The 18,764-nt window shown below is 38.8% G+C and overlaps 1 protein-coding gene across 2 annotated transcripts in view; it reads right to left on the bottom strand.

The window, feature by feature from the left end:
• The window catches only part of LOC122787450 (methyltransferase-like protein 27), a 164,665-nt gene that overhangs the window by 103,667 nt on the left and 42,234 nt on the right, over positions 1–18,764 (bottom strand). The gene's annotated exons all lie outside the window — the stretch shown is intronic.

An 18,764-nucleotide genomic window follows, 5' to 3' on the forward strand; every position in this document is an offset into this window, starting at 1 on the left:
ATTGAATATGTGTTGGCAGACCTGTGGCTTGTATGTAACACATATTAAGCCAGGAACACTAGGTTCCATGAAGAAGGATGTTATTGTAAATACTATTTTACCTTCTTTATTTGTTACAGAAACTCAGTCCATAACAAATGTTGTTATAACCTACAAGGTTAATCCCCTAGGAAATCATTATAGCTATTTCGAACTATTATACATTTTAAATGGTCTTAACATATAATTGTCTATCATTTAATGTTAATGGGCTAAATAACCATATTAAAAGAGCAAGCATTAATAAATACCTTTCTTTACATAAGGCTGATATAGTATTTCTTCAGGAGACACATTTAATATCCCAAGACTTAAATAAGCTAACACTAAAAGACTATAAAATATTGACTAGTTCCCAATTTAATTACAAAAGAAGATTGTACTATTTATTTGGAAAAAAAGTCTAAGGCTTCCTGAAATTGTAAACTCATATATAGACAAAGAGGGTATGTTAACTTTAGTAGTAATTAAGCTTGAAAGGAAATACTATACACTCATAAACTCTTACTGGATCCCTGGAATTGGTACAAAGTCAGTAAAGAAATACTTAGACATTATAACTTTACATTCTAAAGGAGAAATGATAGTCGCAGGGGATTTTAATTGTATTCTTTCATTTGATGAAACTATGAGTTCTAAAACCTTCAAGACCTCCCCTGTAGCAAAACACCTACATAATTATATCAATACAAGAAATTTAAAAGACATACCCCATATAAAACTTCCCTCTTTCCTAAAGTTCTCTCACTATTCATATAGGTTTGGGACACAAACTAATATAGATAAAATCTTAGTGATAAATTCTTTACAATCAAAAATAGATAATGTATTATTAATATCTTGTCCCCTTTCTGATTATGCTATTACTTTTAGTATAACTTTTCAAACTGAATCCTTAATACATTGCCAAAGAATAGCAGCTTATATTACAAAAATAAAAGGCTATCAAGAATGGATGTTATCAGAAATTAATCAGTTTTTAGAAACAAATAACAATGGAGAAGTATCGGATACAATTCTGTGGGACACCCTCAAAGTTGTATTATATAGAAAAGTTAAAATGTAGTATATGCAAAAAAGAAAGGAATGGGATAAAAGACTACAAGATATTCAAACTGAATTAGATAACTTAAAAGCAAATCTAACACCAAATGATAAGAAAGTGTTAGATAATATAAATTAAACAAAGAATATCAAAATGTATTGCAACACAAAATATCTATAAATCTAGAGGAAAATTAAATTATGATCATACTCTATCAGTCCTAAGTCTACATAGAATTGCAGTATGCTCAAAGTACTTGAAAGAAAGAAATCACATAAAAGAAATTACATATGTTGAAAATAAAAATAAAAGCGACAGATTTAAATTCCATACTACAAGGTTTCAAAAAACATTATGAGAATATAAATACTCTCAAACCAATAAATGAAAATATAAATCTAGACAAATTCTTATCTGATAATATTCTAAAGACCTTATCCCCTGTGAATATTGCTAAAATTGATAGACCTTTCACATTTACAGAACTAAAAAATCAAATAAACAACTTAAAAACTAATAAAGCACCAGGGTTAGATGGTTTAATTCCTGAAATATACAAAATCCTTCCTGATAATACAAACCTGCAGAGAATTTATATATAACAAAACTATATTTTCCTTACAAACCCATGGAAACAACATACCTAAAACACTAGAACTTTTGACTAATATAATTGATGGTTCTTTGAAAGGCACCTCATTTATATCCCTAATAAATAAAGTCATTAGATCTGATAACTCCACGAATGCTTCTTTTTGGGAATACTCCACCAAAATAAATAATGGAGAATTTACTACTAAAAACAAGAAATTACTTCTAAAATCAGCACAAAAAAACAACAATTTCTCCTTACTGGAAAATATACACGTGGAAATTCCTCCTCAGAAGTTATTATACACCTCAAAGAATTGCAAATATGTACAAAACAAATTATATGAAATGTTGGAGGTGTAAAGCTACAGAAGCTGACTAGTTTCATATGATTGTTGCATGTAATATGTTATCCCAATTTTGGAAGGAATTTGAATGTTTCTGTAAGGCCTTATGGAATGATAATTGTGAAATTTCAAGTTCACTCATTTTATTTAATGTACCAGTACCAGAAATTGTATCCAGATCTCAAACACACCTTCTTTGGTCAATACTTGCAGTAGCAAGAAAGGCTGTAACAAAAAAATAAAAAACTAACTCTTCTATATCTTTCAGAAATGAATTTATTTATTTAGCCAGGACCTTATGTGAAAAAGAAATATCTAGTTTAAAAACGAATACAAAGAATTTAACACACAAATTAATTGCTTGGGAAAAGTTACAATCATTACTAAAAAGTATTAGATGATTTCCTGAATGTATATAGAAGTGTTTCCTCGTTATGGACTTTGTAAATAATTTGTTTCAGTTTTGAGTGTAAATATGTTATTACTGTTATTATTCTTGTTATAAAAAAAAATAAAAAACATTTTTGAAAAAAAAAAAGATAAAATGGAGCATTACGAGGGCACAGAATGCATTACTAAGCAAACAAATAGCTCAGAAACATGTATTAAGCAAACAAAAGGCATAAAAAGTTTATTAATTAAACAAAATGTGAGTTACCTCGTTATTGCAAAACGAGCATATTTAGACTAAAACAAGCACAAGAAAATAGATTAAATGGACAAAATGAATATAATAAAGGGCAGAAAGGGCATATTAAGCATAAATAAAGCAAGGCAACTGCATGTGTTTGGCAAATTACTGTGTTTTGGCATAAACTACAATTTCGTATTGAATTAAGCTATTCAGGGCATAATTAGAGTAATTAGAAGCAATGCAAAGTGTGTAAAAATGCTTACAGTGTATGTTTATTACTGTGGATTCATTCCAGAGAAATTAGTGTGTGCAAAGTACAACTATTTCATGAAGTGCAGTCAAAATACAGCCATTTTAAAAACGTTCTTGTGCTGGGTGTGTCAATTCTCAAAGGGCCACCATTACAGACTGTTTCTTGCACTGTAAAGAGTTATTTAGCAAAGTACAGCCATTTTGGAAGTGTTTCAGTGTGCTGTGTACTGTTTATTTGCAAAGTGCAGTTACTTTGAAATGTTTCTTACTCTGAGCTTCTCCTACCACCCAGTTTAGTCGCACAGTGCAGTTATTTGAAATGTTTTTTGAACTGGTAAGAAGTGATTTCTCGAAGTACAGTAATTTCAAGAGTATTCTTGTGCCACAGAGACTTATTTCGCAAAGTATTTTGCAGAGTTCAGTTACTCAGAGGCTTATTGTGCCATTTTTGCATAGTTACAAGTACTGGCATAAATTTCTGGCATATGTATGCATATTTGTGTCTGTTCATGCATACTTGCAAAAGCTTTCACTGATATGTTAATATGGCAGAGGCATTCTGTAGACCAGGTCCACTTGTATTTGATCAGAATATTGCAGAGAACTGGAGATCATTTGAGCAAGAGTACGATAGTTTCATACAAGCAGCTTATTCTGACAAAGATGCATGCAACAGGACATTCATTTTGCTAAACCTAGCTGGGTCACAGGCCACTGAAAGGGAGCATTCATTTTTCTATACACTAGCAGTAGGGAGAGGTGAAAACCATCATATTATTTTTCAGGCTGCATCAAGGGAAGACCCTGAGTACATGAAACACAATTTCAGAGAAATGTGGAACCCCCAGACAAATGTTACATACCAGAGGTATTTGTTTTACACACAAGACCAAAAGCCAGGAGAAAATTTTGCAGCTTATATTACTGACTTCAGAAATGGAGCTTGGAGCTAGAACCTGCATGTTTGGCGATTTGGAAGATAAGTTAATAAAGGACAGGCTTGTGTGTGGTATTAATAGTGCTGGTGTGAAAAATATTTTGCTTCTTGACAGAGACTTAACGTTGAGCAAAGCTATTAAGATTTGTCAAATCCATGAAGTTACAGAACATACAAGTATGCTTGTAAGTGACAAAAGCATGGCTTCAGCAGGCTCCAGAGCAAATGTAGACTCATGCAGCACATGGCAAGCAGAAACAGGCCCAAAAACATGGCAGCTGCTGCCCATGTGCATGTGGCAGGGAAAACCGTAGTTTTCCAGCAAGTTCTAAGAATAGTTCAGTTAAAGGAGCATGCTCAATGCAGTACAAGGGTGAGTCAGCAAAACCCAAGTCAAGCTTTATTGTTAACTGTCGGAATTGTGGTACCAACCATGAGTCTAAAAGAAAAAAGTGTTTAGCATTTGGCCAGCAATGTCACAAGTGTAAACAAATGGAACCATTTTCAAATGTTTTGCAAATTAAGTAAACCTCACATAGTTACAAAGATAGGTCACTTAAAAAAGCAAGTTGATCATATAGAAAGCTGCAAATTTGCTTTCTATGTAGATGGTGCATCAGTAATTGGTGAAAGGGTTAATACAGTAGATTTATTGGCAAAAAGGTGAAGCGTTTTGTACTGTCCTAATACACGGTAAACCCACCGAGCTCAAAGTAAACACGGGTTCAAAGTGTAATGTTATGTCAGCAGAAACATTTGCTAAAGTGAGAGCTGATGAACAACTTAATGTAGCTAGTTGTGCGAAATGTGTTGCCTATGGATATGAAGAAATTCAAACCAAATACTCAGTAGTGCTGTCATGTTATTTGGCTGGGAACAGTTACAAGTTGTTATTTTATGTAGTTCAAAGACCTGTGCAGTCATTATTGGGCCTCAGAACAGTTTGAGAATGAATTTGCTTTTCTTTACCAAAGATGGCCATCATATAAGCACATGTCCCAGTTCCAATTACACTGATGCTATTTCCTCAGAATATGCTGATGTTTTCAATGACAAGCTAGACAGGCTTCTAGTTGTGTATTCTATGAAGTTAGACCCAAAGGTCAGTCTAATGGTCAGACTGGCAAGAAGAGTTCTGATAGCTATGCAGAGCAAAATTAAAACTCAGTAGGATAAAATGGTGCAACAAGGTGTCATTTGTCCAGTTACAGAGCCAACTGAATAGGTGTCATTTATGGTAGCAGGCTCAGACAAAATCAGAATACGCATTGACCCAAGAGATTTGAACAAAGCATTAAAGAGACCTCATCATCCTATGCAAACAGTCAAGGAAGTTGCAGCCTTAATACCAAATGCCACTGTTTTTTTTCTGTCTTGGATGCAAAGAGCTCATTTTGGCAAGTGATGCTTGATTGCAAATCTTCACTACTGACTACATTCAGTATCCCATTTGGAAGATACAGATTCTTCAAGGATGCCATTTGGAATAAATCCTGCAAGTGAAGTCTTTCAGTGTGCATTGGAGCAATTTCTTTCAGATTATCCCTGTGTCATAACAGTAGATGATTTATTGGTCAGAGGCAATGGTGAAGCAGAGCATGACAGAAATCTCAAGAAAGTTCTAGACCAAGCACGTGTGAAGTGAACTTAAACCTCAATCCTCTGAACTGCAAATTCAGACTACCAGAAGTTACGTGTGTAGGTCATTTATTTACTAGCACTGGTTTACTTCCAGGCCCAGCTAAGCAAGCAGCCAGTCTTGAGATGCCAGCACTGGATAATGTTCAAGCTCTAGAATGTTTTCTTGGTATGGTCAACTATTTGGGCAAGTTCATTCCACATTTCAGTGAGTTGACAGCACCTTTAAGAGAGCTGACATGAAAAAATCTTGCATGGTCTTGGCTAGAACAGCACCAGAGAGCATTTGAAGCTTCAAGCAGAAAATTGCCACTTCTCCTACACTAAGATACTATGATGTCAACAAACCAGTTTCTCTTTTCTGTGATGCATCAAAATTTGGTGTAGGTGCAGTTATTTTTCAAGAGGGAAGACCAGTAGCCTGTGCATCTGGAACTCTTACCCAAACTGAAATGCAATATGCTCAAATTGAGAGAGAACTTTTGGCAATTGTGTTTGCATGTTCAAAGTTTCATGATTATATTGATGGTCGAGAGATTCAGATTGAAAATGATCATCAACTTCTAGTTACTATTTTAAAGATGCATATGCATTCTGCTCCAGCAAGATTACAAAGAATGATGCTCAAATTACAAAAATGCAACTTCAAAATGGTGCATACAAAAGGCAAACTTCTTTATCTGGTTGATACCTTATCCAGATCACCCAGAAATACAATGGAACAGCTTGACACAGATAATTTTGGCTTCAATGTCATGGACGTGCACAATATTTCTAATACAAGACTTGATAAGCTGAGAGATCATACAAAGACCGATCCTGTTTTGCAAAAGCTCAACCACTGCACCCAGGCAGGATGGGCATCAAAGCAGTTTACTGCACCACCTGATGTGCAACCTTATTTTCCTTACAGTGGTGAGATGTTGATGGAAGATGACATTATTTTCAAAGGTCCTAAAATTGTTGTTCCTGCTCCCTTATAAGGTGAATATATCCAGATTATGCATTGTGGTCACCCAGGCTCTGAATCTACCAAAAGAATGGTGACAGGACTAGTATTTTGGCCTTCTCTAGCAAAAGACATTGACAAAGTACTTTCATCTTGTTCAGTATGCAATAGTCCTACACCCCATCTGCAAAACAAACCACTCCAGCTAAGTCAAGTTCCTGAACTACCTTGGTCAACAGTAGCCACTGACATACTCGAGTGGAACAATCGGCATTACTTAGTGTTGGTAGACTCTTATTCAAACTGGTTTGAGATTGATTTACTACCTAACCTAACGTCCACTACTGTTATTACTAAGTTGAAACATAATTTCTCAGTCCATGGTAGTCCACATAAGCGTACCTCTGACAATGGTACACAATTTACCAGTCAATTGTTTTAGAAATTTGCAAAAGAATGGGACTTTGTACACATTAGTCCTGCATATCCAGTCAAATGGACTAGCTGAACATGCAGTGCAGAGTGTAAAGCAATTACTAGAGAAGTCAAAGCGTGACAATACTGACATCTTTTTGAATTTACTCAATCTCAGAAACATACCCCGTGATGATATACTTGGCTCACCTGCTCAGATACTTTTATCTAGGAAAACCAGAACAATCTTGCCTATCAGTTCCAGTTTGTTGAGGCCTAAGGCTAAAAATAACAGAGCAATGAAAGCACAACTATTTAGAAAGCATTCTTTCCAGAAGTAGAGTTATGCTAAATCAATTTGATTTATTCATCCATTGAAAGAAGGAGAGACAGTAAGGATACAAACGGCAAAAGATTTCATCCACATTGGTCAAGTAACAAGTTTATATATTGAGCAGAGATCTTACTTTGTGGAATCTGAGGGTGTGGAGTACATGAGAAATCGTAGACATCATCTTCCTGTAGCAGAATTGATATTGCAGCATTGTTCCTGTGATACACACTCTAAATCTCAAAGCAATTCAAACAATGTTCCTGTTGTAGAACGTGTCTTAACTCCCACTACCATTTCTGAAAATGTTCCTTATGTCCCTAAAGTTGAACATTTACCAGAGAGAGTCCCATTTGCTAGACCTAATTCTAAACTCTATGTCACACAATTTGGTCGCATCTCCAGACCTAGTGTGAAATACACAGCAACCTGGATATGATTGTATATATGTATCTAGCACTGTATAATTGCATGTCAAAAGAATTACTTTGTACTAACTGCATATCAATGTTGTCAGTGAAGCATAAATCATTTCTCAAAGAGGAAGAATGTAGAGTATGTATGTGTGTTGTAACTAAGTAGTATTTCCAAGGATCGCATGTACATATAAATAGCAAGCACATGCTAGTTTCAGTGCCATTTTGAGAGTGCAGCCAGAGTGTTAGCATGTATGAGAGAGAGCGAGACAGTCAGTTTGTTTATATGTTTATCTAAGTTAAAGTTATTAAGCCTTAGTCCTGATGTGTTTGTACATAATAAAGCTGCTTGAACAAAATCCATGCTTGTTCATCTGTTACAACCTGACCGGACAAAAGACAACAGTGAAACATAAAGATGTTTTTTTTTTATTTTATCTTTAAAATGATGTAAATTTGTGTTTTAGGATAGACACTCAAGTTATTACTATTTTACAGTTAGAAGCTATTTGCCATCCACTTAGTTTGCATACACACACATATATACATGATTTTATTTTGACATCATAAGATCACAAAGTGACACTCCGACCCTATGTGCAAAATGGGAAAAAGGAGTTGAGGATGGATGGATAAGATCATATAACCTAATTTCAGGAACGATCAGATATGAAGGACTAGTTATCCTAGGTTTACAGAATTTTCTGCAAAAATTGAATGAAACCACTTTGATTACTAAGTATTAGCTAAGTCTGCTAGGTTTTTGTGTGACTTCCATGTTTGCAGGTTTACATACAGTAGCCAGAAACTTCAGTTCATAGGCGGTTATGAGGTTACTAAGCTAATGGCTCTAGGGCCCTTATAAGCCTAGCCAAGAGACTATCCCCAAAAAAGAAACCTCAGTCAGCACCTGTTACCCATGTCATTGAGGGACATAGGTGGAACCCCTGGGACAAATTTGTGGTTTCCTGTCCACTCATCAAGGTTGTGCTTGAAGAGGGTCAGCAAAGTACTCTGTTTGACATTTATGGAAAGTCTATTCCTGAGACGGGGCAGCCTCTAGGAGACAAACCTGTCTCTCCAGCAGGTTTTGTTGATATTGCATATTAGATTTAGGTCTATCGAGTGGGTAATGCGTGAGGAGTTAGACTTATGGCTATGGAGCATCTCTTGTAGAGCAGGGTCGAATATTGCCTTGCAGGTGAGACACGGGTCACTTCTGAGCAATCTGTATGATACAGAGTAAAGTGATAGTGATTTCAGCCTGTCCACATAGGACAGGTGCTGGAGGCCATGGATTCTCTTTGTGAGGTATTTCTGTGGCCTTTCCAGTTGGTGCAGGTGTTTGGAGAGGTACATACCAAACGGGGCGTTATACTCAATTACAGGTCTAATGAGGGAGGAGTACAGAGAGGTAATAACCTCTTTTTCTGGATGCAATCCCTTTAGTTATGAGATGAACCAAGTAAAAGGCTTTTCTGACCACTGCCGCCACATGATGGCCGAATGTGAGATTGTTATCAACCTTAGTATCCAGGTCTGTCACCACAGGTTGAGTGCTTAGGTTGAGGTTGAGGTTGCTGTTGATGTGGTAATCAGCAGGGGCCATGTTTTTGCCGAATGGTATGATAATACTTTTTTTGCGTTTTACTTAAGGTCATGACTTTAGCACCAGTTATTTGTAGCTGTGAGACCCTCCTGCAGTATGTTAACATCATCTGGGAAGTCAATGACAGCACCCAACTTACAGTCATCCGCAAACTTGGTCAGACACAGGCCCTTTGTTTTTGCCTGGACCTTTGAGAAGTAGCTGCCAAACAGTAGGGGTCCCAGGACAGATCCCTGGGGAACACCACTAGTGAAAGTTCTGCTGTCAGAGGTGGTGGCACCTATTTTGACCTTGTGGGTCCTATCAGCCAGTTGGCCACCCATCTGACAAGATAGGGATTAACACCAAGTTGTGTTAGCTTTTCGATGATGTCAGAGTGGCGGATTGTGTCAAAGGCCTTGGCCAAGTCAAGGTAAGCTGTATGTACTGACTTTCCCTTATCCAGGCCCTTGGTGACAGTCTCAAAGAAGTCAACTATGTTCAACAGGCAAGAATCCGAACTGGGAAGGGTCAAGTGCTTGGAGATTGCCTATGCCCTTGTTTATGAGATCTATAATAATAAACTCCATGGCTTTACAGATCAGGCTTGTCAAGCTAATGGGGCAACAGTTTCCTGGGTCAGTAGTGGTACCACCTTTGTGCAAGGGGATGACAATGGCGGTTCTCCACTGTGCTGGAATGAAGCCTGTAATTAGGCTGTGGTTAAATAGGGTGCTCAATGGTGAAGCTAGTTCTTGCTGGAGATGGTGCAGAATATAGCCAGGGATACTATCATGTCCCATGGAAGCTCTGTTCTTTGCCTTGGATAGGGCCTTTAATACCTCATCTACTGAGATGTGAGGTGTGGGACAAGTATCAGGGATGTTGACTGGGGGTTTGGGGGGGGCGATAAAGTTTGCGATGACCCTATCAGCTCGCAGGTTGGCTAAGTCAACAGGATCAGTGTAAGTGGTACCATTAAGTACTAATTCAGGACAAACTTGGACTTTGTCATGGAGTTTCCTAATGTAACTGAAGGAGGACTTGTGGTTTCTCTTTGTTTTAGAGGCTAGTTGCTATTCATAATTGGCTTTGGAGGTTTTCACTAATGGTCTAATTTGTTTGCTAAGGCAGAGGAGGGAGTTTTTCCGATTTGGAATTTGTTCCTTTTTACCCTTGGACAACAGTTTCTTCCTTTTGTTGTAAATCTGTTGATAGGTGATGTCCCCCAGACTGGTTTGTGTTTCCCTGAGGAACAGGTTTTAGTTCTGTTGGGTATGGCTGAGTCCATGCAGTTGTACAGGTGCTTGTATACTGCACTGGCATAGTACTGTTCAGCATATTTGTTTGCATCCTCTGAGGGGGCAGTGGTGTGAAGCTACTGATACCCTCCCTTAGGAGGTTGTAGTCAGCTTTTGAGAGGTTTTTTAGCCTGGTTACGGCTGGGGAGAGGTTGGGTGGGATAGAAACTTTGAATGAGACAGACCAATGATCTGATCTCACCAGGGAAGAACATACTATGGGAATGGTGCAGCGATCACCCATGTTGGTGAGAACCAAGTCCAGTATGTTATCTCCCTTGTAAGGGATGAGACCAGCTGCTTTAGTGCATTAGATTTGATGAAGTCAAGTTTTGCCATACATGGAGTATGTATTATGGTTTTTGAAAATTCAAGTAATAGTTGTCTAAAGTTTATTGTACTGATGTTGTCCTTATCCCCTGGGGAATTCTTTGGCATGCCACAGTTCTCACCATTCTGCTGTTCTTCAGAAACAATGCAAAGTTCCAGTCTTACTATACTTGAAATTAAAAGCAGATCTGAAGAATGGTGTAAATGAAGAACTAAACACACACTTACATAAACATATACATATACACACACACGTATCTATATATAGATACACACAAAGACATATCTATATGCATATACATGTATCTCTATATTCTCTCTCTGATATATATATATATATATATATATATATACACACACACACACACACACACACACATATATATATATATATATATATATATACACACACACACACACACACACACATACTAACAACTGCAGGAAAAACACAGCCAAGCTAGTTTTCATTCTATGATAACTTAAACCTCCTGTCATAGAGGCCCATGGAATATATGCAAATGACCCCCTTAAAGATATCAGGTATTTCAGCTACACAGCCTCAATGCCCATGACTTTTTACTTTTTAAGTCTTTATAGATAAATTCAGGCCAATGAAGTTAAATGCCATTAGGTATGGACATGCACATTCCGGCCTTCTTACTAACCTCATTAGCACAGCATAAGTGGACTGTTTGGTTCTACTTTAGAAACACAGGGTCTTTAAACCCAGCTAATGTCCATAAACATTAAGGTGTCCGCTTACAGGAATAGCACTTCTCCTAAGAAATAATTCTTCATATTAAAGACTACCAATGGTCTTTCTTCCTACCTAGAGGGCACAGACCTGCAGAGATTATTCATATTTTCTTGCATTACGCAAAACTTTAGGTTAAGGAAAAGGTAGAAGGCATAAAGGAGTTCTACTATACATACAATGGAGAAAGTGATCATACCAGCACCTTTCTACAAGGATATCTGGTACAGAGGTTCTTCAGTTGTAAATGTGTCTCCACTCCGGTGCTGAGGATTCTGTGGTTCTCTTAACCATATGACTATAAATGTGAATGTGGAGGAAGGAGTTTTGAGGTCAGGTTGTGGTACCTGAGAGCATTACCCCAAATATAATGTACAAAACCTTTAGAGGCTGTATATACTGTATGAAAGGCTGCAATTCACAGGCACTCATAGTTTAAAGGTTAATCTCAGAGCTTACTTTTCACAAAAGCAAGCTTCATAACATCAGGTCTCACAACTACAGCAGGGAGCTGCTGGAAACTTCTCTCTGCTGTGGTAGGTCTATAACAAGGGACTCCATCCCTATCCCTAGTCATTAAAATATTATGGTATTCATCCTGCGCTGGCTGGGTGCAGACAGCTTAACTTGTCTACCACTGACTCCAGTTCTGACAGGACACAGGAGGCCTGGAAATAAAAGAAGTTGTGGAAGGAGTATGTGTCATTGTGTCACGTTACCTCTGCACAGCTTGCATGACAAAGTACTCACTGCGTGTGTACCACACTACTTTGTTGTAGTCTGCAGACACTAAAATGCTTGTCTGTCAAAAGGTTTTGAAAGTTTGGAAGGTTAGAATCATGGCCATTATCTCTGTCTCCTTTAAGCTGATAAGCCTGCTTACCATGGAGGTGCTCTAAGCCCTATCCATTTCATATGATTTGTTTGGACCACCCCAAGCTACATTTGAGGTATCTCTTGTAAAATTTGATTTGCTCTTTGGTGTTACAAAGGAAATCCCCTGGATGGTCAATGTTTGTTAAAAAAGATTAAATTAACCCTGAGAGGGCATTCAGGGGTGATATATGAGCTAATGGATAACTGTGTTGCTTCTATTGGGGTCTGAGGAACTACTTTATCTTCCTCAGGTGTAAGACAGCAATGGTTGGATGCTGACATGTAGTCAAGAGGATTTGGAATGACACAGCCACCTTTTCAGCCAGTCTGGAAAACAGCTGCCCCAACTGTATTGACTTATCCATGGGCAGAATAACTACTCATTTTTTATACCCAGTAAAGCACCCAGAAGATCATCTTTAATGGGCTAGTGCTAAGCTCAGACTCAGTAAGTTCACTGTGAATCCTTAGTTGGTCAGACAAGGAATGTAGAATCTCAGGACCCTTTCTATCTCTTTCTTTGTAGGAGGTTGAATTAAACAGGCATCCAAATTGGGTACAAATGAATTTCCTGGATCCAGTGATGCACATTAACTAGTACCACTAGCACCGAGCATATGACTAACACTCTGGGTACAGCGGAAAGACCAGATGACAAGGAGGTGACCAGCAAGTGCTCATGGCTTGCCACAAATTTTAAGAATTGTCTGTGGTCTTTGTATATGTAGCTATACAAAGAGATATTTTTCAAATTCAGTTAACCAATACCTTCTTTGGTAAAAGTAGTCAAAAAAGTACCCAAAGGATAAGCATCTTGAATTTAGATCTCTTCAAAAATATGCTCAGCCTGAAAAGGTCTAGTATGGGTCTCCAAGGCCCTTCTTTACAGTCACTTTTCATAGTCCTGCCACAGGCATGATTTTCTATAACTCCACACTGTACAAAGTGAGCTAGAATTCACTCTTTTAGTTTCATTTGATCTGGAGGAATGGACTTTATTTATAGGAAAGAAGGCAAGGTTTTGAGCTCTGTCATGCAGCTTGCAGAAGCACTCTGTCTTACCTACTTGTCTTTTACTATGTGGAGCAAGTTGACTTTGCTTTGAAGCAGGAAAGCCTCCTTCCTGAAACATACTGGGGGAGAGGGAATAGTGAAAAAAGAGAAGAGTTACATTGGTAGGGTGTCTGGTACAGTTCCCCTGTCTACAATATTAGGGGAAGACATTTACTTACACACTCCTGTCACACTGCTTGGCTGTGCCTCTATCAACTTTTCAGGTCCATTTCTTCTCAAATGCTCCCCTTACCTAACTTGGTCAGCTTTAGTTTGCTCTCTACAAAATGGCCACTAATTTCTACTGTACTTTGCAGCTGGAGGACAAAGTAGCAGCTTGAATCATCTGTAAAAGTAGATACAGACAGCAAATTCTCATCTAATGGATATCAGACAGCTGCCTAATATCATCATATGGTACAAGCTGAGGTTCTTACCAAACATGCATAAGAATAACGCTAAGCTGTTGCTTTTGGACTGCAGCCAAAACATAACCTCATATAAAGGCATGCCTTCAAAAGCTGTCTGGGTCATTCAACATATCAGCCTTTCATGGTCTCTTCAAGGATCTCTCCTAACAGTGAGAGTACACTTTCCTAATACTTTATATTTGGCACACTTTATAGGATGTGAGTGAATGATATATAAACATTTTCCCAAATTAATCCAATACACTGACATGCTTACCACTAGAAAATGTGCTGGGAGCTGGAACCAGTATGAATCCCCTAACAGCATCAAGGGATACCACTAATGGATCAGCAGACAGTATTTACCAGTACGCTGTCCCCTATAAAACCGATCCAGATGAGATACTGTAAAAGCTGCCGTTTTGGAATGAATTTAATGATTCAGAAGGGTAGGACAGCATATAAAGGGGTAGGTAAAAAAAAAAAAAAGACTGGATTATAAATAGTGACAGAACATAGGAAAGCCACCTTTAAGTTGATAGGAAGGAAGAATGTCATGTATTGCCTTAGTCCTGGCCAGTAAAAAGTACAGTGGTGTAAAATCTTACCATAATAGCAGATGTGCTCCTCTCCACTGTTGCAGTATTCTTTACTGAAGGGATTCCTGCCAAGGGTAGCCTAATGTCCAGCCAGTATTCCAAAGCCTTAGGATTTTATAGACAGTACACGTCATGAGTATGCTCCCAGCTTAAGGCATAGGACATAATGGTGATGTAAGGACGTACATACCTCAGGACTGAATAGCCCCAGGTGGAACCACAGTCCTATAAAGTGGGATGAGCTACAGCATGTACACCCAGAAGGAGAAAATGGAGAAAGAATAGAGCAGAATGGAGGAAGAGGGAGAGAGCAAACAAATACTGCAACAGTGACGAGAAAGACATCCACTGTTAAGGTAACATTTTACAGAACTGTACTGTCTCTTTTCATTCACTCTTACAGTATTCTTTACTAAATGGAGAGTGCAAATGCTCAAGAGGAAACTTGGGAGGAGGAAGGCCCACAACAGTCCTCAAGCAACTCATGCAGGATAGCACAGGCAAAGCCAGCCCTTGGTCTGGAAACAACATCCAATTTGTAATGCTTATTAATGGTATAGACAGAGGTCCAAGTAGCAGACTCAAGGATGGAACTGGTATCCAATCATTTGAAAAAAAGTGCCACATTAAGCCACAGCCCTGGTAGAATGAGCCTTTAGAGAGGCAGAAAAGCTTTTCCCATGAAAGGAATAACAAAATGAAATGACATTAGAGATCCATGGAGAAATGGTTTGCTTAGAAACAGCCAAACCTAGAGATCTTGGATGAAAGGAAATAAAAAGCTGCCCAGACTTGCGAATGGCCTTAGACTTACCTAACTAATATCTGAGCTATCTATGTAAAACAAAGATGTGAAAAACCTTCTAACTAGGCAACCATGGAAAAGGAAAAAAGGAGGGCAAATGAACTCATTAACCACCTTGGGCATAAAAGAAGGATTAGCACTAAATGAGACTCTGTCCCTGTGAAAAACTAAAAAAGGAGGAACAGCCATAAAAGCCTAAAGTTCAGACACTCTTAGCGGAAAGTAAGCACCAAAACAACAGTCTTCAACGTACAATATTGTAAGGAAGCTGAAGCTGCAGGCTCAAAAGGCACCCAAGTCAATTTTTCAAGAACAAATTTAAGGTCCCAGAAAGGTGGAATAGGTTTCCTGAGAGGTTTTATATCAAGGATGCATTTAAGAAATTCCTTGACCTCAAACCTAGAAGCCAGAGGAGGAGTTAATGGCAGACAAGCAGAAACAGCTAAAAAGTGAGCTTCAACAGAAGTATATGCTAACCCAGCATGGAGCAATTCATACAAATAAGACAATCAGAGGGATCTCCACAGAAACTTGATCCTGGTTACGAGCAAGGCATCAAACAGAAAATCTCTTCCATTTGGACATATAGGATTTCTTGGTAGTGGGTTTCCTGGCCTCCTGCAGAACTCTAAGTATATCCTCAGAAAACAACGGTGCCTAGAGAGATCAAAAGCTTATCACCCACAATGTCAGTCGAAGAGTGGAAAAGTAAGGATGGATGACAGACCCCTTGTCTTGTGTGTACAGGTCCACCCAGCGAGGTAACTTTATGATGATTGCCTTGTTGGCTAGGTGCAGAAGCAAAGGGAACCAATGCTGTCTTGGGCCAAAAGGGAGTTGCCAACAAGATTTTGGCGGAGTCCTGCTCTATCTTGAGCAGGACTATCAGGATCAGAAGAAAGGGAGGGAAGGTGTAGAGAAACACCCCCTTCCAATAAAAACATAGAGCATCCACCTTCCAAGCCAGAGGACTTGGGACGCTGGTGCAAAAAAAAAGTTGTCTGTTCAAAGGGGAGGCAAAAAGCTCTACCTGAGGAGTACCCCACTGATGGACAATGTCCAGAAACATATCTCTGTGAAGCATCCATTTGTGAGTTTGTGTTTTGGACCTGCTCAAACAGTCTGCCACTACATTTTGCTCTGAAGGAATATATACAGCCTGAAGAGTCACCTGATACTGAACAGTTTAATCCTGAACTTAAAGAGTTAGCCTGCAAAGAAGGTAGGACCACATCCCTCTTGCTTGCTGATGTACCATATCTCATCTCCTTGATATTGATGTGGTCTGACCTCTGATGGAGGCTGTTCCTGAGGAGGTTGAGGGAAGCTCAGAAAAGGAGGAAGGGATTTTCATACTATGAATTATTCATGACAGATGATGGAGAGAACCTGAGAGTCTTGTGTGATCCTCATCCAATTGGGAACGGATAGGAAAAGATGAAAAGATAAAGAGAACTTGGTTCAGGAAGGTGGGAAGTAAACAGTTAGCTAGAACCTGGCTTGTCTTGAAAAGGAAGTTTCTGAGAAGTGGGAGTGTGAATAAACTTTGCAGGAGGAACACACTTAGATCCCTTCTTACTTTTGGGAGGATGGTGTGGCTGTCTGCAAATAAAAGCAGTTCTAAATGGATAATTCTTCTGAAACTTTGGAACAGGAGAAATAAATATATGCTTCAATTCTTGCAAGGCCTTAACTTTATCCCGCAAAGACTTAAAATGTTCAGCAGCTGCAAAACCAAACAGGCTGTTATTATCAAGAGGAGCATCCAAATGTTTAGCCTTAATATCATCAAGTAAAGGCTGTTAATATCATCAAGCAAAGTCTGGAGACAAAAAGCCAAGAGTAGCATCTCATTACAGAACCAAAAGCAGCAGCGCTACGAGACATCAGCTGTATCATAACTACATTTAATGGAGCGGCTGGCTACTTCAGAAGTACAGCACAGTAAAGAGAGAGCCAAGGCCTTTAATTCAGAATCATGAAGGTCTGAAATAGCCTGGGAAGCCTGAGAAAGAAGGGCTAAAACATACCTGGGTCATATGGGTCTGGTAATTAATAGCCCAAAAGACCAAGGTGGTAGCACTATATAGTTTCTTGTCCAGTCGCTCTATAGCTCTACTGTCCTTGTCAGAGGGAAGTAGTTTAGTGGAAGAGAAGAGATTAGAGGGTTAATCAGAAGAGACAAACACTACAGAAGGGTCAGCAGAAGGACATTTGTAGAGAAACACGCATCAGGTACCTTGTAAAATCTGTCTGTGGCAGTCGAGTGGCGTTCGAAAGACACGCGCAAATGGGCTTGCCTTCATTGATGGTTGGGCATCGAGCTGGCACCTCGGCATTGTAAAAATCTGCTGCCAATCATTAGCAGACCGAAGTTCCGCTGTGGTGACCCCCAACCGGGAAAAGCCGAAAGAAGAAGAAGACTGACATTTTCCCATTCTGGATGACATGTAAACTCACAAAACTAAAACAAAGAAGAAATGATGAGAAGAAATTCCAGTGGGCCACTTGCCTAAAACATGGCTTGGTAATCAGCACAAAAGGAGAAGCGTTCAGACAGACAATCAGTACTGGTGTTTGGACTGGCGGCAAAGAAATTCTGAGGTATGTATGCCCGTACTTCACATTATGCACTACTCCTTGAGCAGGGAGCATACGCGTGACATACAGCATCTATAAAATCCTAAGGCTTTGGTATACTGGCTGGATGGTGGACAACCCTTGGCAGGGAATCCATTTTGTAAAGAATACTGCAACACCTTCTCTCTCTCTCTGCTTTTGTAGATGATGCTTTATGTTGCCTATGAGATACCACTGCTCTCTCACTACCAGTAAAATATATCCAAAATATGTAATTTTCTAATACCCATTTTATATTTATCAGGGTCATAGGGAAGGCAGAGACTATGTCAATTCTCAGTCACAGGAAACACAAACGTACAGACAATATAAAGGAGAGAATTGCTGCTGTGGATACGCCAGTTAACACAAGCAGGCAGATGACCCATACCTCCCAAATTGTAAGGATTTTCACCTCATATTACTGGTCCATTTTTCATAAAATTGTGTTTTTTTTTTTTATTTGGCAAATTAGCGGCAAATCATTAAAGACTCGTATTAGAAAATAATGGAAGGCATTTGAGTTTCTGACTTCATACCCTTCAGAAAATTCATGCTTATGCAAAACCTGTTGTTCTATCAACTTTCTAACCCTGTAAGACCAATAATTAAAATTTGTTCCCACGTTTGGGCCGTTGTCCCACTTTTATTTATGGATTTGTCCAGATTTCTTGCTCTAAGAGGTTGAGAGGTAATATGGAGGTCGCACCGTACAGACTCAGCACAGACGGAATCCCACCCACAAACAAACAGAGAACCAAGAGCTAGGCGTCAGTACTGTTAACCTTTGTACCACTGTGCTTGCTAACATTCTGGAGTGGGGGACAGCGCCT

Source organism: Protopterus annectens, chromosome 13.part0 (assembly GCF_019279795.1).
Source record: "Protopterus annectens isolate FY-2018-M chromosome 13.part0, PAN1.0, whole genome shotgun sequence".
In the NCBI taxonomy this organism is placed as follows: domain Eukaryota; kingdom Metazoa; phylum Chordata; order Ceratodontiformes; family Protopteridae; genus Protopterus; species Protopterus annectens.